This window comes from Chenopodium album, chromosome 12 (genome assembly GCF_948465745.1).
Source record: "Chenopodium album chromosome 12, dcCheAlbu1.1, whole genome shotgun sequence".
Classification (NCBI taxonomy): domain Eukaryota; kingdom Viridiplantae; phylum Streptophyta; class Magnoliopsida; order Caryophyllales; family Amaranthaceae; genus Chenopodium; species Chenopodium album.
Genome location: NC_137845.1, coordinates 2,824,687 through 2,851,826, shown reverse-complemented (window position 1 = coordinate 2,851,826; position 27,140 = coordinate 2,824,687). Strand labels below are relative to the sequence as shown.

At 31.6% G+C, this 27,140-nt stretch overlaps 3 pseudogenes; all 3 read right to left on the bottom strand.

Moving 5' to 3' along the window:
- Positions 1–1,195: 1,195 nt before the first annotated feature.
- On the bottom strand, positions 1,196–3,877 carry LOC145571604 (scarecrow-like protein 30 pseudogene; annotated as a pseudogene).
- A 6,354-nt stretch (positions 3,878–10,231) lies between these two features.
- On the bottom strand, positions 10,232–12,439 carry LOC145570027 (scarecrow-like protein 30 pseudogene; annotated as a pseudogene).
- Positions 12,440–16,509: 4,070 nt separating this feature from the next.
- Positions 16,510–18,932, bottom strand: LOC145571602 (scarecrow-like protein 30 pseudogene; annotated as a pseudogene).
- Between the last annotated feature and the right edge of the window lie 8,208 nt (positions 18,933–27,140).

Here is a 27,140-nt window from a genome sequence, read left to right as displayed (position 1 = left end):
GGGTATAAAACTAAATGATGACATTGATGACCCTCATCCTAATTTATAGGGGTAGTATCTGATCTTGAATCTTCTAAAGTAGTCAAAGTCTTACTAGGTTTTTTTTTTTTTTGGGGTTAAGGAGAAAGGTCCTATCAGATTAGAATCTCTCACATGTCCAATTTGATCCGAGCTGTGGGCTAGACAATTTGAAATTGGGGGGGGGGGGGGGAGGGGGGAAAGATAAAGGAATCCCCACTCCAAATTGCCTCTAATTGAGTTTGATACCACAACTTTTTGGTTTTAAAGTAACAAACCTTACCACTAAACCAAATTTTGCTTGGTAGTCAAAGTCCTTCTCGCACTTGTTAAGCTGATACCTTTTTTATATCCCCTACAAAAGTAGTAGAAACAAAAAAGTTTATACTTGTATATGCTGAATTGCTGATCAAGAAAACCTTTGACCAGTGTTGTCCCCCTCTTGCTCAAACAAATACGGAGTATTAATAATAATAATGTCTTGTGTCAAAAAAAAAATACTAGTAATAATAATGTCAATTTCAACCGAGTTGCTCCAAAATCCTACACCCTCTTAAAAATACAAAATTATTTACTCCATAAATAACTATTTATCCCTACTAACTTCCCCAATAACTTTCAAAGAAAACTAGTAGTATAACTTTTGACCAACTCAAAGTTGGCAACTATGAGTAGTTTAGGGACTATGTTCAGGCCAATCAAGAGACTACCTTAACAATGTGAACTACGGAATATAAATCTATAATTCTATTGTTGAGATTCTTGAGAATGTTATTTATATTTCTGTTTTGAGCTTCATTGTATGTGCAAGGTGCACCCGTGTGATACTATATCAATGCATGTGTTGCTTTATGCTCTCTATCAAAACTTATTTTTAGTTAAGATTTTTCAGCCTAAAACTCGAAAATAATGCTTTGAAATAGACTGATTCTGCAAGTCACCCCAAAAACAACGTGATCTGAATTCATAATTATGTATTCTATATCGTACTTTTTTTTTTTTTTTGAATACGTAGTAGTATTCTATGTCATACTTGACTTGAAAGAAGCTTCATTATAATTTATAAACATGTGCTCCAGTACATGTATTACCTCCGTTTCATATTATTTGCAATGATAAGATATTTTTCCCCTCTACTTTATGTCAAATCGTTGCAAATAATATATAACAGAGGTAGTATTACAATCATCAATCAATAAGAAGCTTTTCTGCAGATTTGCTGGAAGGCTGTATACAGAAAGGCCTCTCTTTTACAACATAGATTAAGACCATCTACAATACTATCCTAGATATATCACACGAAAAACCTCCTAAATGACCTTCCAATAAGATCAAGTAGAAAGTGATCTGCAATAGTATAGTGACTGAGCATGGTATAGTCAAAATGTCAGTTGTGACATTGCACCTTGCCCTTTCTGAAATACTTGTATCTAAGCTCTTCTAGGCTCAAAGTCGACTTGAAATCGTAGACCACGAAACAGATGAAAAACTGAATAATATGTTACATAATGATTACAATGTTACAGATTGACATTACAAACATATGATCATGAGAATGGTTATAACTCTAATCAGGAGGGTTTCCAAAAGGAGAGGGCACAGAAGATTCTGCCCTTCCAACCTTGGAGCATCCAATGTCTGTCTTCATCCACGAGAAAGTCTTTAAGATAATTTGCCTTTACCATTGCCTTTGTTTTACTCACAAACTCCCTGTCTAATGGTACCTGCTGTAATCCTGCCCTTAATGCACGCTCCTGCCACTTTTTGTATGTTTCAGGCCTTTGTACTCTCTCCGCACCCTCACATGCAACAACATTAACAATTTCATTCCCATACATCTCGCTCTCAATCAGCAATCTCTCATGTGCATCGTGAGGTAAAGTTGCATCAAACACTTCAAATGCAGAAGAATAGTGAAAGAGCGCCTCCTTAAATCGATTGATGAAGAATGGAGCAGTGAATGTACCATTCACAATTCCATGTATGAAAAGATCAGGATTCATACTTTTTATCAACCTTAAGAAAGCATCTTTCGGACTATTTGGTTCAACTGTCTCATCAAGTAGTGTTCCAGACCTGAACATACAGTTGACAATCACCATTTCATCACTCTCAATCTTCAGGTCTTCTAGCTTTATATTTTCCCATTTCTCAGCTATGCCCTGATACTTGAAGGGCACTCCAAATCTTTCACAATAACCTGATAGCCGGCGTCCTGTAGCATTAACCCTATCTGCTGGCCGAAAACCCTGCTGAGGAAAGTCTATTCCTGTAATGCGAAGTTCTGGTGGACCATTTGGTCTTTTTGAAAGTGCTTGTATGAAGCAGGGCCACTGTAGACCCAAAAATATACCAAAATCAATAATGTGGATCTTGGTTGCTTTCTCGGTCAACTTTTTAATGGTATTGTTGGCTAGAAAATAAGACATTCTTTTGAAAGGAATGGTTGAGACATAGAGCCGGTAGGCTTTTAAGAAATCGGATGATGAGATTTTCATATCACAGATATCAGTAGAGATTGTCGAACCAGTGCCTGCTAAACGTGCCTCTAGACCAGTAGCAACATGATGGGCAATCCTTTGGATGCTATCACCATATGGCGAAGAATACTGTCTAATTTGCTTAAGCAGCTCATTAGCCGACCTAAGATCAAAACTTGAAACTGCTTGTGCACATTGAACCAAAAGATTCCTTAAATCAACTTCATCCACCTTGATGCTTTGCTTCTTTCCACGCGCTCCTCTACTTCCATGACCCTTTGTCGTCGATAAACATTCTTTGGGACTTAGAGAGGCATCCTCCTTGTTTTCACTACAAAGCAATATATCATCATACTGCTCCAACTCAGCATAATCTTCACTACTAGCTGCATGAAGTTTGTTACTCCTCCCTCCTTCATGATCACCATCATCCCTTTGACGACTTTTCTTCCTCCTTGAGCCCTTAACCGGCTTCTCCCCTTTCTTGGGAGCAGTCGATAAAGGCTTCTTAGGGACAACAACATCATTTACTACCCCATCATCGCCATCATCAGAGCTCGAGCCAGAGGATTGTGGATTCAGTTCCAAGAAGGATTGAACAAAATCATCCACATTGAGGTCTAATTGAGGTTGGGTATGACTCAAATTGGACTCAAAAGAGCTAAAACTCTTACCAGAAGAACTATCATCTAGGGATATAGTGTTTGGATCCGGAGATGACGGGGAATAATGAGATGAAGGAGGGTACTGATTTTGGAATGGGTATGACTCTCCAAGAGCATCATACAAAGATTTTTCAGTGGCTTGGAGAGCCCAATGCTCTTGTGCAGAGGCAGGATTCTCATCCAAATCTTCCTCTAAAAGAATATCACTAATGAATTTGAGGCAATGATCAGGAAAATCAGGTATTTTCAAACAACGACTATTGCTCTCATTTTGATCAATTGAAAGAGTATCCAAATTAATCGAATCAGGAGCTTCTAAGCTGATTTTGCTCTCATTTTCTTCATATTCAAGGGTTTGAGGTTCAACAATTTCAGGGGTTTGAAAGAAATCTCCAAAAGTTGGGTTCTTTAGATAAATTGAACCCATTTCAGCTGGGTAGAATTTGAAGGCAGAGTTCATGAGATCAGAATCAACAAGTACAGAATTCATGGCAGAAAAATACAGAGTATTTATGGTTTTTGACACAAGCAAATGATCAAACAGGTGGTGGGTGTTACAGAAAACCCAAAACCCACCAAAAAAATCAGCTAAAAATCAATCAACAAACAAGGAATCAAGGGATAAATGAACAAATTGAAAGAAAGAAGCAAGCTTCAATTGAAATTTTGATGTAGTGAGAGAGTGATGATAGAAGTACCTGAAGAAAAATGAGGAAACTAATGAACTCAAGTTTGTAACTTTGATTTGTTTATAACCGTTATAAGTAGAGATTGAAATTGTACTGTAGTAGTATTAGTATGAAGCTTCATGGAAGGAGCTTCAAGACAATTAAATATGGTCAATGTGATAAAGACAGCGTTAGTAGAATGTTGAGTGAACCAAGAAAAAAAAAAAAAAAAGGCAAATTTGAGAAATAAGTTGCTCGAGTACTTTTCTTTCTTGCTGCCCAAGTTCATAAAATCCTAATTATTTGCATGTGACTATCATATATTCATATGTAAGGACAAAGTCTAGAGGAATAGTCGTTAATATGTTGAAGGGTTTGCTACATTTAGATTATATATCTATACTTAGTATTTAAAAAGCGAAACCACAATCACCTATATGACACATGTCATCATAATTCACCCATATGCGATATGCCACATAACACAATAATTAATAATTCCTCTTTATACTCCCTTTTAAAGTAAAAAATAAAATAACATGTTATTGAATGCTAAAGTCTTTATGCATTCCTAACTTACAAATTTGAGTAAGAAATGGAGTGTTCTATTTTCACTATAAAAAAAAGTTGTACTCCTCTTTATACCATTTTAATGTAAAAGTTAAAATAACAAATTATTTAATCATGTCATCATAATTCACCCATATGCGATATGCCACATAACACAATAATTAATAATTCCTCTTTATACTCCCTTTTAAAGTAAAAAATAAAATAACATGTTATTGAATGCTAAAGTCTTTATGCATTCCTAACTTACAAATTTGAGTAAGAAATGGAGTGTTCTATTTTCACTATAAAAAAAAGTTGTACTCCTCTTTATACCCTTTTAATGTAAAAGTTAAAATAACAAATTATTTAATGTTAAAATCTTTATGTATTCCTAACTTGCAAATTATAAGTAAGAAAATTAAGCAAATTATTATAAAAAATCACCTACACATACAACACAAATAAGTAACACATTTCAAGAAAAATAAAATGAGCTTCAACCCGTTCGTTGAACGGGCCAAAATGCTAGTTATTAATAGTATGATAGTTGTTGCATGATTGTTATTTCTTGTAGTTATGACAAATTGAGACCAATTAGACGGTTACATGTCATTACGAAAGTTGTTTTTATTGATTTGCATAATGGTTAAGAGGATATGTTTTTTAATATCATTTTATTGATATACTTATAATATTTCAGTAGTAAATATGTAATCTGATAACAACATTTTTGACTCAAAATACAAATGTTGTAACAACTTATAACTCTTATAGCTTGTTGCGAAGTACACCCATAATGATGTGTAACGCATGCATGACAAGCTCTTTAATTTCTACACAATTAGTGTGCGATTTATTCGGCTGATTTTTACTTAATCACTTACGAGGCCGATTTAATTTGATCATATTATAACTACTTATTTTAGCTTTAAATTGAACTTGAGTGATCTTTATTAATTACCCATACCAGAACTTATTTTTATTGAACATATTTCATTTATGCTTATTTGAATTTTTAACCCTATTCCAAATAATTATTTTTTTGCCGTCAAAAAAAAAAAAATTATTTTTCTTGAAAAATAAGTGAATATTAGGGAATTAAACAAGTTCTTAGTTAAGTAGTCTCCACGTTTCCTCAGCTCCTATGTCTATAATCCTTATTATTGGATGACCTTAAATCAACACTAAAGTAAAGTATATACGTTTCGATTCAAAATTATTTCTGTCTTCCTAGCACAGGACGATCAATAATAAGCTATGCTCTATAATTCACTTCATATATCTATGATAGTTGTGTTTTATGGATTGTCTAATTTATTACAAAGTATTAATCTTCTTTCAACCAATGATATATATAAGAAGCATATTAGAAAACTTTAAGGGGGTCGTTTGGTTCACAGAGTGGTATGGGGTTGGAATCAGGAATAGGGTTAAGGTGGTATCGGGTTGGAATTTGATACATAATACCTTGTGTTTGATTCAATTCTGGAATCTCATCCCCTTAATACCATGTACTTAAGGCTTGTTCACTTTAGCTTAATTTCAGTTCAGTTCAGTTCAGCTTCAATCAGTTCAGTTCAATTCAATTCAATTCAGTTCAGTTCAGCTCATTTCAGTAAATGTGAACATGCTCTTCATATTTGATAGCTAAGGGGTTGGAATGAGCCAAACCCACCTCCCCACTAACGTTTCTAAACCCCATACCTCATGGGTTTAAAATTCATATTTTTGACAACCAAATGTATGGTATGAGTTTTAATCATTTCAAACTCATACCTCATACCTATATTCCGCAAACCAAACGCCCCTTAAGTCTTTAACGACTGTTTTATCTTATAAAATCCAACTTTGGTTACAAAGAAGTACAAATATATCTCATTGTATATAGAAGAAAACTTTTACAAATTCATATCGTAAAAGTACCTCTTAAAACATCATATCTACATGTATGTTGTTGTATGAAATATAAGACCTCCGTTAATTGTTATCTGTAACTTTGAGATATTATTTGTGAGATATAAAATATTCCAAAGTTGCAAATAATTATTAACGGAGATAGTATTAATGCAGTAAATTTTACAAGTTAGAAGACCAATATTTGGTCAATGTTGATTCTAAAAAAGCTAGAGGAAACAAAATTATATAGATTCGGATGAAGTATTTTATAGAGAAATTAGAGGGACTTTATTAAAAGTGAGGCAAACAAATGACATCCTAATCCCAACTTCTTTGTTTCCACTTTCCAGAGTATGTATCTGGACATGCATGATCTTTTCCTTAAAGCTAACCTCCTAAACTATGGTCAAGGTTTCATTTAAGTGGTTGAATTAACTACTCCTATGTTGTATGTCATTGTCCTCATTGGCCTAGCATAAAGTGGATATATGATTATGAAACTAGCTTGATATTTTACATAAGCAAGTTGCCTTCTAAAAGAGAAAGAGACAATTAGTTTTGTTCATTAAATTTAGCGACTTCAATTAATTCTTTAATTCAAGTGATGAAATGTTAAATTATATATGAAAATGGGAATAACTCTGAGCAATCCAAACAAGAAGGAGAATTCAGTCCATTTACAAGAGAGGTACCATGCTAAAGCTACGAGTATCATTAATAGTACCGATAATCCCTTTATTTTATAAAATTATGTCATGTTTGTCTAGTATATGATTCAAAGCAACTCACATAATAGTTTTCATATATATTGCAGGTTACGCACTTTGACATTTACACTGTAGCACATCTAATAAAAACACAATTTAAGTTTCGCCGTTTGGGTGGGATATAGTAAAGGTAAAATTACCATGGTCAAACAACAAGCTGAATAATTTTGATAATTGTACATGATATGCACTAACAAGTCTGTTGCAACTTTTGAAGTAGTGCGGCTTAATCATAGTGAGAGGAATAGGATTACAAACAAAAAACCTGTTTGTGTTTTTCTGTCACCCCCAAAAGGTATAAATTACTCAGTGCGTTGAGATAATTTGATTCAAAATTACACCCAATCAGAGTCAGTGTTATTCTTAATAATGGTCAAATTTAGCCAATGCATTATAATTGGCTAAAAGAAAACATAAAAAGATTAATTGATGAAAAAGCATCTTTAATAAAAATTGATTGGGTATATATATTGCAGTTGTTGGACACTTGGACTCTTGCAGTCTCGATTATTAGTTACAAACTTACAAAACTTAAGATAAACTAATTGAATTTACGACCAAAACAAAGATGGCAGCTTAGCCGCCGACCCCACATTTTTTCTACGGAGTAATTCATAAAGTCATAGCGCACGAGCAAGGATTAAAGGGACACAACACCTGCTGCACATTTGAATGAATTTTTTTTTTTTTCTTAAATTATTTAAAATTTTACAAAGAGTAAAAAATACAAGTACTTCATAATAAATTTACATAAGATGCACTCGAATATGCGGAGTATATAATTTTTTTTACTCCATCATAAATTTACATAAGATGCACTCGAATATGTATGAGATGACAGATGAGTATGCAATGATTTGATTAAAATTAGTCTAGACTAACCTGTGTAATAAGATGTTGTTGCTAGCTTTGTACTATGCACGCATATTTGTAAGGTTTTTTTTTTGTATTAAAAAATTAATATTTTTAATATTAAAAAAATTATTAAAAAAACATTAAAATGGTGTGAAATAGAATTTTAAGAGATTTCAACTTGTTTTTATTTTTTTTTTTATTTTTTTTTTTATTTTTTTTTTTTATTAAAAAAAAAAAAAAGAAAAAAAAAGATATAGCTAGTTTGAAATGTAACTTTTGACTTGGGAAAAATTGGAACAAGTAGAATGGTAAAATTTGAACTAATTGAACCCTTTATTAGGTTGCTTGAAAATACCTAATTTTTATTGAATTTTATTACAAGTCTTTAAAAAAAATTGAATTTTTGGGAGTTTAATTGAGGTAGAATATGTTTTTATATCAAGATGGATAAGCTTAAGTTGAATTTTAAAGAAAATATATACTGTGTATTAAATATTGTAATTTTATAATTGATAAGGTGTTAGTTTTCAGTATAAAGTATATAGTCATGTTATTTTCAAATTAAGATCGATAAGAGTATATTTATATATAATAACACAAATATAGGGTGATGTATTGTCAAAATTGATAATGCTAGTGGAAACACCTAAATAACTTATATGAGTAATCTCAAAACACCTAAACTTACTTATAAGCTAAGTGTAATTCTTAAACATTTGTGCTACTTATACAACAATATCTTTCCTTTTTATCTTACCAATTATTGTTAGGTTTTGTATGCCAACTCACTTCTTCATATAACTTTTGAGCACCTTTATTTTAATTAAGTTGCCACACAATTGTAATACGTAGTATTCAGTTTAGGATGGAATAATAATGCATGGCATACATAGTATATTAGCGAATTGAAATCATTTTATTGTTCTTACTCCCTTCATTAAAAGTTCTTCATGTATATGTGCATGTTTGTCGGTACATATCTTTTAACATCTCTAGTTACTTTATAATAAATTTATTTTTTAAAAAAAAATTGATATTTTGTACTGTTAAAATCAGCCCTTATTGGAACAAGTCAAATAAGAAGTGGAGTACATTTGACTCTAAAATTAAATTGAAAATAAATAAAAACGATTATCCTTTATCGTAGTACTCCGTATATAATTGCACTACTTGAAATGAGAAGAGCATTTAGAGACACAAGAAGTAGAGTAATATTGACGTACTTTTAGACTAATAAGTTGAAAATTAAGGTTTTGGATGTTGAGAACTTGAGCTTATGATTACAAGTTTGGTAGATGAATAGGGAGTAAAAGCTTTCAAACCCAAAATCTCATACATGAAGCATTGAAGACACCAAGATGCGGCGGGGCTTATAGTTTCTCACTAAACTTGTCACACAAAGCGATTAGTCAAATAAAAGTAGTCCGTATATCCAAGTTTTATGGCGTATAATTATAAGCTCTCAATTCTCATCCTTCAAAACTTGAGTCTTTGACTGACCAAAATATGACTGCATCAGCAATCCTAAGGCCTTTATTAGAAAGTTAGCAATTATTTTTCCTTGGTAATTCAACCAAGACAACCCAATTAGCATCATATTTCTTACTTATGCACGGCGAATTTTATTAGTGTTACACACTTACACTTCCATTTTGACAATCAACTTATTTATTTAAAAATTATTTTTCTCTCCTTCCATAACCCACACTTAACCCCGTTACTACTCCTAAAAATATTTTCTCCACTATCTTTTCTCATACTATCATTTTTAATACCCCAACTACCTTATGCCACTTATATATATATTTTTTAATATATTAAGTCAATTAATTTATGTAAAATTATGTACCGATCTAAGTGTGAATTGATCATTACAAATAATTCCGAGGTTGAGCTATTTATACTAAGCTCAGCTCATCATTACAACAGAATGGAAATGCTCTAACAACTTGCATTAACAAACTAACCAACTCCCTGAGTTTGTTAGGACACTAGTAACTAATTTCTTAGTTTATTACAGCAGCCAAATTCTGTTGTCTCACCAAGAACTCTAGAAGCTTCTAGGAACTTCAGTTAGCCAGCTCAGCATATCAGCCTGAATCCAACACCTCTGCATGATAGTATCCTGCATCCGTGTGATCATGCTACGCGAACATGAGGATCAATAGGATGATCAATAACAAATAATGTACATTAAATGATGTTATCGAAGTTAGGCCAAATTGGAACGAAAATATTTGCATATTAATATGAAATGGAGGAAGTATACATCATATAGATCGATATTACAATTATATGAACACGAAAATAATTATCATCACTCTTATACATCAACAGGGTTTCCATAAGGAGAGGGCACAAAAGGTTCTTCCCTTCCAACCTTGGAGCATCCAATGCTTGTCTTCGTCCACAAAAAAGTCTTTAAGATAATTTGCCTTTACCATGGCCTTCGTTTTACTCACAAACTCCCTGTCTAATGGTACCTGCTGTAGTCCTGCCCTTGATGAACGCTCCTGCCACTTTTTGTATGTTTCGGGCCTTTGTACTCTCTCCACACCCTCGCACGCTACAACATTTATGATTTCTTTCCCATACATCTCACTCTCAATCAACAGTCTTTCATGTGCATTGCGAGGTAAAGTTGCATCAAACACTTCAAATGCAGAAGAATAGTGATAGAGCGCCTCCTTAAATCGATTGATGAAGAATGGAGTAGTGAATGTACCATTCACAATTCCATGTATGAAAAGATTGGGGTTAATATTTCTTATCAACCTTAAGAATGCACCTTTCGGACTATTTTGTTCAACTGTCTCATCATGTAGTGTTCCAGACCTGAACATACAGTTCACAATCACCATTTCGTCGTTCTCAATCTTCAAGTCTTGTAGCTGTATATTTTCCCATTTCTCAGCTATGCCCTGATACTTGAAGGGCACACCAAATCTTCTACAATAACCAGCTAGCCGGTGCCCTGTAGCATCAACCCTCTCTGCTGGCCGAAAACCCTGCTGAGGAAAGTCTATTCCTGTAATACCAAGTTCTGGTGGACCATTTGGTCTTTTTGAGAGGGTTTGTATGAAGGAGGGCCACTGTAAACCCAAAAATATACCAAAATCAATGATATGGATTTTGGTTGCTTTCACAGCCAACTTTAAAATAGTGTTGTTAGCCTGAATATAAGACATTCTTTTGAAAGGAATGGCTGAGACATAAAGCCGGTAGGAGTTTAAGAAATCGAATGATGAGATTTTCATATCACAAATATCAGTAGAGATGGTTGAACCAGTGCCTGCTAAACGCGCCTCTAGACCATTGGCAACATGATGGGCAACCCTTTGGGTGCTATCACCATGTGGTGAGGAATACTGTCTAATTTGCTTAAGCAGCTCATTAGACGTCCTACGATCAAACTTTGAAATCGCTTGCGCACATTCAATCAAAAGATTCCTTAAATCCACTTCATCTACCTCGATGTTTTGCTTCTTCCCTCGTGCACCTCTACTTCCATGACCCTTTGTCTTCGACAATTTACCACGTGCCTCAACAACTAAACATTCTTTGGGACTTAAAGAGGCATCCTCCTTGTTTTCACTACAAAGCAATACATCATCATACTGCTCCAACTCAGCATAATCTTCACTACTAGAGGCTTGAAGTTTGTTACACCTTCCTCCTTCATAATTAACATCGTCATCCCTTTGACGACTTTTCTTCCTCCTCGAGCCCTTAACAGGCTTCTCCCCTTTCTTGGAAGCAGTCGATAAGGGCTTCTTAGGGACAACAACATCATTTACTTCCTCATCATCGCCATCTTTAGAACTCGAGCCAGAGGATTGAGGATTCAACTCCAAGAAGGATTGAACAAAATCATCCACATCATTAACAGTAGTGAGGTCTAATTGAGGTTGGCTGTGACCCCAATTGGACTCGAAAGAGCTAAAACTATTTCCGGAAGAGCTATCATCTAGGGATATAGTGTTTCGATCCGAAGATGACGGGAAACAATCAGGTGAAGGAGTGTATAAATGTTGAAAAGGGTATGACTCCCCAAGGGCATCATATAATGATTTCTCAGTGGCTTGGAGAGCCCAATGCTCTTGTGCAGAAGCAGGATTTTCATCCAAATCTTCTTTTAAGAGAATATCACTAATGTATTTAAGGCAATGGTCAGAATAATCGGGTATTTTTAAACAACTATTGTTGCTCTCATTTTGATCAAGTGGAGAAAAATTTTCACTAATCAAATGAGGAGCTTCTAAACTAACTTGACTCTCATTTTTCTCAAATTCAGGGTTTTGAAAGAAATTTCCATAAGCTGGGTTTGAACCCATTTCTGTATATAATTTGAAGACACAGTTCATGGGATGAGTATCAACAAGTACAGAATTCATGGTGCAATAAAAAAAATAGGGAAAAAAAAAAAAATAGAGTCTGAATGTTTTTTCACACAAGCAAATGATCAAACAGGTGGTCGGTATTACAGAAAACCCAAACCCAGTAACACAACAACAAAAATAGCCAAAAAAATCAATCAAAAAAACAAGAAATCAAGTGATAAATTAACAAATTGAAATGTAATTAGAAGAGTGGTGACCAAAATAGCCGAAGAAAAATGAGGAAAATAATGAACATGTACTGAAGAATGTGGGTATGATTCCTTTAAAACCGTCATATAAATAGATAGAAATACGAGTATAAAATATGAAACTGAACTGTAGTACGTAGTATGAAGTTTCATGGAAGGAGCTACAAATAGAAATCTAGACATTTAAATATGGTCAATGTGACTAACAAGAATGGCAAATTGGAGTATATAAATAATTTTATTTTATTTTAACCCAAAGTTCCTAAATCCCAGGTTTTATCTGATTTGCATATGAGGAAAATTCCAGAAGTATAGACGTATAGTAGTTAATCTAATAATTTTAATGATCTTGCTAACGAACGTCCGAGAGTATGTATAATAGTTTCTTTAGATATGGAGTAGTACTCCATATTAATTTAGGAACGCATGTCAAAATTACATGGTGATCGGTGTAATACGTTTAATTTAATTCAATATTTCTACTTTTAGTTATTTTATCTAACATACTCGGGACCTTCGTTAGCTTTTGCTTAATCTTGGTATGTTAATAAATATATTGTCATAAATCTTGAAGATAAATTAACTCGAAAACCCTCAAAGTAGACACGTTTTGGCTCGACACTCCATAATACTTTGTATATGATAGTTATTTTATACGGAGTTATTAATCTATTATGATGTATTATCTTCTTACAACCAATTCAAATAAGCAAGGCATAGATAGTAAAATGATTTTCATAATTGTCAAGTCTTTCGATATCTAGGTTTTGTTTATTTCACCATAAAATAAGGTGTTTTTTTTATTGAATTTCTATTGTCTGGTCTTAAATGGTCTAATCCTCTAATTTGATTGAACCTTAACCTTAATTAAATGTATGTCAATGTATAAGAAAAACCTTTGTCAAATAGAATTTTGTTAGATTTATCAGAATGTGTACATTTTTTATTTGTAACATTTCGATAATTACACTATTCCTATGCTCAACTTAAATTATCTGTCATGAAAAATTGAAACATATATAAAGAAAACAAACATAGTTATATGACTTGTTAAATTCATCTAAGGGCATGTTCTGATTTATTGAATTGAACTACACTAAACTGAATAGAGCTGAAAAGAATTGTTTATGAGAGAAAAAAATTATGAAATGAACTGAATTGAACTAAAATTAAGCTGAAGAGAACAGACCCTAAGTATCTACTCAATTTATTAAAATCTAATTTACATAATTTTACGAATGCATAATAAAAAATATATACATTTGACAAACATGAAAAAAAAAAAAAAAAAAAAAAATTAAGAGCTTTTTTTTTTTGAGTAATATAAGAGCTTGTTTCCTTCACCTTAAAATAATATATTCAGTAAATATAGTTTCACTTCAATAAAAATAATAAGTTTTTACTCATAAAAAAAAAAAAAAAAAAAAAGTTTAGTTTAATAAAATTAGTTTTAATTCAATAAAAATACTTTAATATCTCAAGATTCCAAATAAGACAAAAATGGAGGAAGTATCTCTGTTTTGAAATTGAAAATAAGAAGAATTAATCTAGCCCTAATTTACCTAACAAAGAAAAAAAAAAGCCCTAATTTTTTTTTTTTATTATAATTATCTCTCATAATAATTAGAAGAAAATCTATAAGCCTTATGTTGGATTGTAAAGGTACCTGCTCAATCTATGTGAGTGTATTTTGTAAATACTTTAAGTATAAATTGTACGAAAAAGAATAAATAATGGTGATCCTAAAAACCAGAGAGCTTATGCCCAAAAGAAAAGCAATACAAAACAAAAAATTTATAATGCATATGTATGACATCCAAATCCAACACCTTTGTTTCCGGACTATGTATCTAGACATGAATGTCAGTTCTTTGTATTAATTAATGCTAATCAGGTAGCTAACCTCTTACATTTTTTTATTTTATTTTTTTATTTTTATTTTATTTTTTTGAAACATAACCATCTACACTAAGAATAATCTAATACTGCTTTAAGGTCTCATTTAAGTGGTTAAATTAACTAATCCTATAATGGTGCATGTATTTGGCCTTATTGGGTTAGCATAAAGTGGATAATACGAGCAACTTAGGGCTTTTTCTTTTCAGCTTATTTTCATTTCAGTTTAGTTAAGCTCCAATCAGTTCAGTTCAGTTTAATTCCAGTTTTAGTTCAGTTCCTAATTTCCTTCTCTCATAAAATATTCAGTTCAGTTCAGTTTCTAATTTCCTTCTCTCATAAATATTTAGTGCAATCCAGTTCAGTTCAATTCAACTTCAAGCAGTTCAGTTCAGTTTAGTTCAGTTCAGTATATCAGAACAGGCCCTTACCCCTATAAGAGAACAATTCCATTAGTTTTACTCCCTCAATTCCTACTTAATTTGTTTGTTCCGTTGTAATTTATGAGTCAAATTTTAATAATATCGACCAATAAATTATCACTAATTCATAAGAAATAACATAATAATATGATATCTTATAATCTTATTGAATATATTATTTTAGTGTCTACTATTAGAGTATCGCATTTTTTTATTTATAAAAGAAATATAGTGGTCAAATTAAGACAATGCATCAGTCAATTAAAAAGAAGGAAAATGATATACTACCTTCGTTAATGGTTATCTACAAATTTGGAATATTTTATATCTCATAAATAATACCCTAAAGTTACAAAACCATTAACGGAGGTAAAACTAGTACATAGCCTTTAGGGTTAGGGGAAAAAATTGAGTGTTATAAATTGCAGTTGTTAGATACTTGGAATCTTGCAATATCTACAATTCTATAATTAGTTTACAAATAGTTAGATTAACTAATTGAAGTTCTGACCTAAGCAAATGGCAACTTAGCCGCCGTCCCAAATAGTTTTTCAAACTCAAGGAGTCATGGTGCACAATTTAAGGGCATTAATTTCCCAAAAATAAAAAATTTGAGGGTGTTATATTTCCTTTTTGTAAAAAATAAATAAATAAATAATGGATGTTATATTTACTTAGGAAATATATATATATATATATATATATATATATATATATATATATATATATATATATATATATATATATATATATGACGGGTAAGCAGAATATATGTTGGTCTTAGTGTAACATACACTTTACTCTGTAAAAAAAAAAAAAACAAGGAGAGTATACAAGGTAACATACCTCATATTATTGCTTCAAAAAAAATACTTTGTATTAAAATTAATTTATTGCAATATACTAAACAAATATAGCAGTATGATTGTTATATTTTATTGGAGAATGTCATACATAGCCCTAAGGGCTATAAACATTAAAAACACTCTTGAAAATTGTATAAATTTAAAAAATCATGACAAAAACACACTAATTACACTGATCTATGCGTGTTTTTGTCATGAATTCTTAATTTTATATAATTTTCAAGAGTGTTTTTAATGTTTATATATACCCCTAAGGGCTATGTATAACATTACCCTATTTTATTTTATGCAATATGATTCCAAATTATTCTTGTCCACCTAATAAATTTCATTGGCTAATAAATAGGTGGTACATGATAAAGTTGCAACTATTCTTTCATATATGGCAATGCAACTCTTTTGAAATTTATAATTCAATGGATGCGTTTGGCAATATATAGTTGTAAAGTTAGTTGTAGTACGTTGTGATAGTAGTTATAACTTATAAGTTGTGCAAGTAATTGTTAGATATCAAAAAGCTATTAACTATGAAAATAAATAATTTAAGTATGTGTTCAATAATTAAAACAACAGTTGATTAACTTTTCTACAATGCTTTTATTAATTCAGGATTAACCGAAGTAGACGTGACTACATGAGACATTGAGACCACCATAGTCTACCTGTCTAAGGCTATTTTGGTCAAGCCATACCAACAAAAATGGCCCAACCAATCGGGCTAGGACCACAATCAAACTAAACTTGGGCCGAATTGTAGAAAGTAGACCGGCTAAAAAATTATGCTAGTCTTCAATTGTTCAAGGTTATCAGTTTATCACTAAATAGTGAGGAAGCAAAAGTGTTGGACTTTATAATAAGCATCAATTTTAAGTACATACTATCAAATAACAATATCAATCATCCATGAAAAGTTTACTATCTACCATCTACGCAATACAATTGTACAAAATGGTCAGTAATATGACAATAAACTCAGCTGAAAACATACAAAAACAATAAATCTTTTAAGTAGGTTTCCAACAAGAAATGGCATACAAGATCCTCCCTTTCCATCCTTGGACCACCCAATTTCCATCTACATCATAACTAAATTCTTCTCTAAAGCTCCTCTTAACCATAGCCCTTGCTCTTCTCAATAATTCGCGGTCTAATCCTACTTGCTCAAACCCTGCCCTTTGAGTCCGAACTTGCCATTGTTTATAGCTTTCAGGCCTCTCAACCCTCTCTATACCCTCACATGCTATTACATTCAATGCTTGAGGTCCGTACAACTTGCTCTCGAGTAACAACCTCTCGTTATCTTCCTTACTCATTGTAGATTCGAAGATATCAAACAAGGCCGAGTAATGAAACATGACCTCCTTGAATCGATTTAGGAAGAATGGAACACTCGATGTGCTATTGACAACCGCGTGCATAAATATATCAGGATTGATTTTCCTAACCAATTTCAGAAATGTATCCCTTGGGCTATTTTCCTCCACACTTTCATCAAAGAGTAGGTGTGCCCTGTACAAGCAGTTTACCACAAGAGGCTCATTTCTCTCAATATTTAGCTCCTCAAGTTGTACATCCTGCCATTTCTTTGCTATTGGATAATACTCAAAGGGCACATTGTACTTCTCACAATACTTGGCTAAACACCTCCCTGTCTCCTCAACCCTTTCTGCAGGCCGGAAACCACGTTGAGGGAAATCAATCCCGGTGATTCGTATCCTTGGAGGACCATTAGGCCTCTTGGAGAGGTTCTGAATAATACAAGGCCACTGAAGTCCATAATAAATCCCAAAATCAATTATGTGAATACTTGGTGCTTCCTCAACTAGTCTAGCAATTGTCTTGTTCATAGTGTAATAAGACATTATCTGAAACGGTACTGATGCAACATAAATCCGATTAGCTTTAAGCACCACAGACGGAGAAACCTCCTCATAAGCATGAGTCAATTCCAACCCTTTTCCCTCTAGCCGCGCCTCAAGGCCAATAGCAAGATAATGAGCCACTCTTTGGAGAAAATCTCCATAAGGTGATGAATGTTCCCTAATTTGCTTAAGCATGTCATAAGCACCAGTTAAGTTCACCTGCGCTACACATTGAGCACACCGCGTTAAAAGCCCCCTCAAATCAGGAGCCTGTACCTTGTTATTGCCTCGTTTCTTCAAGCCCTTCGAAGAATCACCTGAATTCTGTGTCCTGCTACTGCTATTACACAGGTGCACCTGGCTTACTTCTTCCTTCAGGGCAGAGTATCACATCACCATATCGCTCAATTTGCTCAATAACTTCATCATTACAAGTTGTCATATTCTTGTTCTTTCTCTGATCATCATTTTCTTCATTATCATGCTTCCTTCTCCTAGTATTATCAGAATAACTCTGATCACCTTTTTCACAAATTAGTGCCTCCAAACTCCCCACCCTGCTTACACTATGACCAATCACTTGGTCTTGCAAAAGGTAATTATTGTCATTTATTATAAATCCGAAACCGGCCTCATTAAAGTGGACCGACTCTCCTCCTCCCCCAATCAAATCCCCTGGGGCCGGATTCAGACCGGCCCCATGGGATATTGATTCATTCATGGGTAAACTTGTAGCAAAAGTAGACCCAAAATTATCATTATTACCAAAATAAGGGGCATAGGAAAATGGAATATTAATGTTATTATTGCTAGAAAACATATCAAGGTAATCATCTAAGCAATGGCGAGATGTCTGACAAATATCAGGAGGTGGGCATTGATCAAGAATATAATTATGATTATTATTATTATCATGATTATTAGCTGAAAATGAAAATGAAAAATTCTCACCAAGATGAAGGGCAGCATCTAAGGACTTGTTGTAGGACAATTGAGCAGCCATATAATCTTCAAGGGTTGAATTTGGGGTTTGAAATTGATCATCTGGGGAGCAATATTCTTCCCTTAAAAGATCATTTATGTAATTAAAACAAGTATCTGGGATTGCAGGGATTTCTGTTGGGTCATTTGGTAGTGAATTTCCCAAATTATTTGAGACATTAATTTGACATTCATCAAAGGAAGTATGCTCATGAGATTGATCAGAAATATTTTTAGTAATGTTATTTCCAAATTGGTGATTGTAACTTGGAAGTGATGGTTCAGCATTTTCTTCATCACCCAGAAAAGGGCATGATATTTCTGGGTTAAAACCATAAAGATTCATTTTAGTTCTATTGTTTTTTTGGTGGATTGAATCAGAATGAGATTGAAGAAAGGAAGAATATTGAGGTCAAAACAGGTCTAGTGGAGGAATTTAGTGGAAAGAACAGTGGGAAGTAAAATGGGAACAGCATAAAGGTGTAAAGTAAAAAGGGTGTGCACTTTACTAGAATATTTGGATTGGATGTGTGGAGTAGGAATCAGATTACCAAGGTTACTACTTCGGTCCAGTCCCTTAATATTTGCCTCATATTACTACTATATAGGGCTGGCAATCCTTGACCCAATCCGATAATTCGATCCGAATTTATTGAAAGAAACCCGAACCCGACCTAAACCCGAACAACCCGAATTCTATTCGATTTAATCCAAATTTCATATTTCATAATAATATTAAGTTTTAAATTATTTTTGATAGTTTCTAAGCATAATCCGAAATTGATCCGAAATCTAACCCGAACCCGACCCCGACCTGTTAACCCGAATTGCCACCCCTACCTCATATCTTAACATTCGCTTTGTAAAGAGATATATGCTCCATAATTTGTATCGAGTTGGTAACTAATTTTGTTCTCCAACACGTAGGTATGAAATGAAGTGAAGATAAATAATACAGTATAAACCTATACAAGTATAAGCTAAAAAAAAATAATAAATAAAGGAACAAACTTGACTAAACAAATTCAGTAGATATTACAATAATAGTATTAAAAAACAGGATTATACTCCTATTAAATTAAAGCGGATTTTATTTGACAGTCGGTACCAACTCATGAAGAATAGGAATAATTACTTTTAAAAGGACCTTTTATAAGTTATTTATCATTTATGCTCCCTGGTAAAGTAATTTTTCCTATACCTTATATAGTAATTTAAGATTCATTATTTGTCTATCCAAATGAACACGTAGGGGGAAATCGACAACAACTTGCTTCATTTTATTATTTTTTAAATAAATTTATAACGAGATCTTGCTTATATTAAGCTTCATTGAATTCCAAAGTCATTATTCTCTTTAATAATTGCAAATATAGATATTAAAAATTTAATTGGCGAAGTTTTCGAAGTTCAATCTCTTATCTTTGGTCCTTGAATGATGCAAATCATGACAAGAACAAATTAAAGTAAATGGTGAATCCAAAATAGCAAAAATAAAAAATGGGTTAAACCAATTAATATTAAGGGATCCGACCTCACTACCTCTATAATGGCAATGCCACAATTTCTATGTTCTCAAAGACTCTAACCTACTTGGCAAAGGCTACACATAAACCAAAGGGCCAAGTATAAACCAATGGTGTGGCAGTTTGTGATAGGTCTTTTGTATAGAGCCCAAAAAAAACTATTTTAAAACATTCCATTCAAATTTCAAATAGAATTTCAAACATAACTTCAAATTTGATTTTTATTTTCAAGTCACAATTAATGTATCCAAATTCTCAACCACCCCATTCTCTCTCCTCTTATTTTTTTTGGCTGAATTTTTTTGGGTCCAATTTTTCTTTCTTCTCTCTCTTCTAATGTTCTATATGTTCATGAAATTATTTTATTTTATTTTCAGATTTTTTCTTTGATTTAATATTTTATATTACTCCGTATGCTTCATGAATCAAATTTTGTTTATGTGTCTAATTAATGAATAATTCTCCTCTAATTTTTTGGATGGAATTTTTTATGGTCTGTTTTTTTTCTCTCTTATCCCCAATTTAATGTTTTTCAGGTTCATGGATTTTTTTCCTTCAGATTTTTTCTATAATTTTTTTTTTTTATATAATGTTTCATGAATCAAACATTGTTTATCTATCTAATTACCGAAAAATTCTCCTCTCATTTTTTTTGGCTGAAATTTTTGTGGTCCGATTTTTTCTTCCTTTAAAAGTTCTTCATCTTCTTTTATATTTTTTCTATAAAAATTAGTCCTCATCTTTTGCTTAAAGTTTTGATGTCTTTTTTTTCTTCAGAAATTGATATGAATGTACTAGTAAAATGTTTCGCTGTACAATTTTTTCAATTATTTGTTCTTTATCCTTGTTGTTTCAACTCTGTTTTGTGTTTTTTTTTTTAATTTATTTGTATGAATCTTAAACTGGAAAAAAATCTGTTTTTTTTTTTTTTTTTTTTTTTTTACAGATTATTCATATATTAGTTTCATCTTATTGCTTTTTAGATTATTAAATTGGTTTGAAGACAAATTTTGTTGTATTTTCATCCCATTTCAATCGAATTGTATAGTATTGTGTGAATGGAAATACCGTTATTTTCAATTTTCTTTAGTTTTTCCAGATTTTAACATCAAAGTATAAACCTTTTTGAAGTTAGATTATTGATTAGTAACAGAAGATGGACACTAGATTACCCACAATGGCAACACATTAAACTTCTTGAATTATCTCGGTAACATATTAATAAGAAATTAATTTTCACTTTTAGATACAAATATCAAGCTTTCCATCCACGAAATGTTTGTAGTCACTTGAATGATAATTAAAATAATTGTGATTAAAAGATAAGAAAAAAAAGGGCTAAATCTTACCCACAATGGCAACACATTAAACTTCTTGAATTATCTCGGTAACATATTAATAAGAAATTAATTTTCACTTTTAGATACAAATATCAAGCTTTCCATCCACGAAACGTTTGTAGTCACTTGAATGATAATTAAAATAATTGTGATTAAAAGATAAGAAAAAAAGGGCTAAATCTTATAAAAAATAAAATAAAATAAAATAAATCAGGTTGTAACGATTGTATGTTTGTAATTTATTTAGTAACAACTATTGTCACTTAAATGTATTCAAGAACTATATTACAGTAACAACAATTATCTAAATTGTATTCAAAACTTATATTATAGTTTGTAAATAATGATCGTGTATACTATACAAATATAAAGTATCAAGATGTTAACATGGTGAATATCCCGCAATTTTGGTTATTAATATGTTTTAAAACTTTTACTTATTTAGCATTTTACTCTTAACTTTCAAAAAATTTCTTACAATAAGTAAACAATGTTTTGAAAATTTTAAGTTTAATTATTTAATTATTTTAAAACTTTTACTTATTTTGCATTTTTAAAAAAATTTTGACAAAATGATACATTTATTAGTAACCGATAACTATTATTTGTATTCTAAATTTATTTTATTTTAACCCTCCACCATTTTATTTTAACCCTTCACTATTTATTTTAGCCCAACTTAAGTGATATCCTTTGTACTTCCTCCTTTTTTTTTTTTTTTTTTTTTGTTGCTACACGTACTTTTATCTTCATGTTCTCCTAGACAATTTTTTAAGAGGAGAGAGATAGAGAGAAAGATAAAATGAAGCCATGTGATAGAAGAGTAATAGAGAGAAAAAAATGTTAAAAATAGAAAGTGTTGTAACTAATTAACAGTTTCCAAAATAGGAAAGTGTAGCAACTAAAAAGAAACAGAGGAAATATTAGGTGTTTCAAGCAAACATTATATTAAGTATTTCATTAACTATAACTTAATTTGTAAATGATTATATTTTGCCTAATCTCACTTTTTGGTAAACAGTTGATCAGTGTAATATTATAATTGTTATGTCTTTTAATAATAAATTATTATCTATTATTAATATTAAGGAGCGTAATTTTACTTTTTGGTAAAACAAATGATCGAGATTCAGTAGTTGTATTATTATAAAGGTGCATCATTTTATTTAAAAATAACAATTGATCAATAGTTAGTATGTGTGTACATACAAGTTTAATAATTTTTGTGACTTAGAGTAATCGACTACCTAATATTAAGGAATAAGATCACAATAGTATTGTAAATAATAATGGATGAATGGTTTATTATTGAATATAGTGACTATTTTTAACGATGAGAAAAAAAGGATAATAATAAAATGAAGATTAAGGGTCTGTTCACTTCAGCTTAATTTCAGTTCAGTTCAGTTCCTAATTCCCTTCTCTCATAATATATTCATTTTAATTCAGTTCAGTTCAGTTTAGTAGATGTGAACAGGCCCTTAAATCTTCTTACATAAAAAAAAAAAAAAAAGTTTTATATTATAAATACGTAATTTGAAATTTTTAATTTGTTTCACATAATGCTATATTTATTAGTAACCGATTATTACTTTTTGTATTCCAAATGTTATATGTTCTGACCCCATACTATTTGATTTTAACCCTTCACTATTTCATTTAACCCCTCCAATTTAAATTTTGTCATTTGTATTGGGTGGTTGAAGCAAAGATTCTATATTTCAAAAGTTAATCCTTACTTAGTAAATATTTATTTTAGCATAAGAGCATCTCCAATGGTAAGCTACAAAGGCTTGTAGCTTACCTTGATACATCAAAATTTCAACCTAATTTTTTTTAAGCTACAAAATGCTCCAATGGTTAGCAATAGAATATTGTAGCTTGGAAAAATAAAAAATAAAAAATAAATAATTTCTATCATACACATGTCATAATATAAGAGGATGAAGTTTTCTATAGAAAACCAAGCAGTGTAGCTTGTTTAAGCAACGTTGCTTGATCTAGCTACATCATTATTGTCACTCCAATGGTAAGCTACATGCTTACAATTTAATTTAATTTGCAAGCAAGTCCTTTTTGTATACCATTGGAGATGCTCTAATATCATTTTTTTTGTAAAATAATTGATCGAAATTTAGTATTGTATATTACAAGATTAATATGTGTAGTATCTTATAATTAACAATTATCTAATGTTAATATTAAGCAGCATGTATTAATTTATTTTTTGAAAAAATAACAATTGATCATGAGTTATTATTATAAATCCTTCCTTTAAAAATAATCTTATCATGTAGAAACTTTTGTTTAAATAAAGGTAAGGGAAATTTTTTGAAATAAAGTATGGTGCATTAATTTTTGAAATACAAATGTTACAGTATTTATTTTAACACTCCACTATATTTGATTGTATCGCTTCATTAAACATAAAAGCGAATAAAACCACATCAATTAATTATATTTTATTATATCACTACAATATTTTATTGTAATGAACAATCAATCGGATATTTCATTGTACCAATTGGACATGTTATTTTTATAATCCGCTACTTTAATTTAAATTTATATCCATTTTTGATAACAAAACTATGTTTACTAGTATCGAAAGCAAAAAAATAAAGCTACAATACAAAACTATAGTAAGATTAAAATGGTCCAACTATTTAACATTTTAGAAAATATATCGATATGGATGTCTTTAGAAAGAGCATTTAAAAGAAATTTCATTGGTGTTTTTATAATAATTTTTTGATTTGTAGTTTAAGAAACATTATCAAATGATATATTATTCAATTTTTAAAAAAAAAATCTATCTCTTCATTAATGACTTTGACTAGGATATTATTATTTCTAGTAACAAATTTTATTTATTGGTATCATAATATAATTTTTTAGTAACACAATATTGGAATTAGTATGCATTAAATGCAGTTTGGCGCCTAACTTTTTTCTCCCGCTCAATCATGTATTTAGGCGCCTAAACGCAAATAATTTTCCCCCTTAAATTTCCCTCTCTTTTTTTTGGCTAGCAATGACATGGCAACTTCTCATTGGAAGTTTATGTCTACCCCACATAATCCAAGTTTATGTGTAATATCTCTCAACCCACTTCTCCAAAATTTTACTACTTTTTGCTTGGGAATATTGCGTGGCTTCTTCTCCAATCTCCATATTTCAGGTGTAATAAGTTCAGATAAGGTTTAATACGTTTTAATAAGGGTTACCCAAATACAAATTACAACTAAAATAAGTTTTAAAAGGTCTAATAAGTTAAGATAAGTTCAGATCAGTGAAAATCAGGTGAATAGAACGCACCCTAAGGGTGTGTTAGGGTGCGTTCTAGTCACCTGATTTTTACTTATCTGAACTTATATGAACTTATCTGAACCTATTAGCCCTTATTAGAACTTATTTTAGTTATAAATTAAACTTAGTAGCTTTGATTAACCCTTATCACAACTTATCTGAACTTATTTTTTCTGAACTTATCTGACTTTATTAACCCTTATCTGAACTTATTAACCCTGAAATAAGTGGAAATAAGGTGAACTAAATAGGGCCTAAGTATGAAAAAATGGTTAGGGTAATGATATTGTAAATGTGGTGGCAACTAGCGAGCTATTGATTGATTTGTGGATGTCGCTATAGTCTTGAACCAAACAATAATTTACCCCCACTCTCATTATACAATTACTTGTTTGGGTGCCAAAATGGATTCCCATTTTGAGTCTTGTGTATCAATTGGGCCACCATGCCCAATGTGCTTATGTCATGGCTAATGCAAGCTAATCAAGTCCAAAGGCATAAGTCAAGACCATCGAAGGAGCTCACACGCTTAGGGCTTGACACTTGTCATAAGGGCCCCGTGCTATTTACTACTCCATGGGTATAAATAGTCTAATTTCTACCATAATCAAATGTCGCTATTAGCTTCAAGCAATTACTCTCTCTCTCTCTCTCTTTAAAGAAGCAACTAGGTTGTGGCCTGCGCGATGCCTCGGATTTTTATTTAGTGTGAATTGTATATTGTAAGCATTTATTTATTTGTAAGTATTTTAATGTAAAATTAACAATGTATTTGGGTGGTAATAGAAATGCATTAGTGTACATGGTTATGTATGCTCTTGGCTTCGTAAACATGTCTTTAAATTGTTCAATTTTTTTATGGTTACACATGTGTGTCGAGTCTGCAAACTTGAGTGAAAGTTAATAAGCAATTGTTGATTTCAATATTCAAGCATACATGGGTGAAAGATTTGCTTTTTTTTATTGTTTTTGTTTTTTTTTTTTTTTTTTGGGATGGTAGTATTTGCTTATTGTAATGTGCTTGAATTGTGCATCATTTTCCTTTTTTTCCCTTTTACCGTCTCCAAATGTGCTTCATTTCCTTTTCCCGCCATTGTCTCCAAATGCATTTGATGTTGTGGCAATTCCATTATTGGTAGAATTTGTGATATGCAACATGTGTGGATCTTCCTTTCTTTGACACTCTTCAGGCTGTTGGGTCGTAGTTGTTGGTGGAAGTTCTCTTATCTCATTCCATGTTGGATCATACATGATCGTACTAAATAAGCAACGTGGTTAGAGTCATTGATAAATAGTCATTGTATCTTGGTAGTGGTGGATCATATATCTATGGGTACCAATGATGAATCTTGAAGGTAAAACCAGTCGTTGATAAATAGTCATTGTATCTTGGTAGTGGTGGATCATATATCTATGGGTACCAATGATGAATCTTGAAGGTAAAACCACACGTCGACCTACCGAGGGGAGTGTTGTTGCCACTGTGTTTTGCTTGTATAAAGTGTGTACTCCTGAAATAAATCTTGAACCACATCGCAAATATTCAGTCATTCATATTAATGTAGTTGTTATTTTTAAAATTCTAAAATATGTAGTTGCTTGTATGTTATTTTTAAAATATGTAGTTAATGATATATTCAGTATATAGAGAAAAGAAAAGGATAGAGCATGAATATCCAACGTGGGATACAACATTCAAAGGAGGGTTTTTTTTTTTTTTTTAAGTTTTCCTTTCATTAATTCATTTTTAAACTAAATAAAAGCATGGTTTCATAGCACTTGGAGGTGGCTTTCTGAAGTTTTGTTCTTATAAATTCCTTTTAAACTAAATGAAATGTCTACCTAATTGTAAATTTAAAGCGTTTTTAATATTGATAATATTATAGATACACCAAAAATCAGATATATATAAATTGAAATTTCATAATATTCTAGATAGATGGACTCTTTATAGTAATCATTTCTTCTTATTTATTGGAATACTTTGCATTCTTGAGCTGTAGTCTTTAACTTTGTAAAGAAACAAAAATTTATGAGAGAAAATTTAGCTTCTCATTGATATGGTTCAAAATTTATTTTTCTTATCCCCTAGAATTGAGGCTCAAGTGTTCTTGTTTCCAACTTTTTTTTTTTTTGAGGGAAATCGGACGGTGCCTTATATTATTAATTTATCCATCAAAATATATGGGGAAACCTCACAAGGACTATGGTTATCCCATATTTGTTCTACACCAAAAGGCACAATACGGGCTAAATTATGAGCAACAGTATTACCCTCCCGTTTAACATGGCACCAAGAGATAGAATCGAAATTAGAGCTAGAACATAAAATATCCTCAAGCAGTAGATCGAGATCAGTGAAGAAGACAGAGCCCTTGCAAAGTCTATTGATAAGGACTTGGCAATCGGATTCAAGAATGATGTGGGCAAGATTATACCTTTTAGCCAA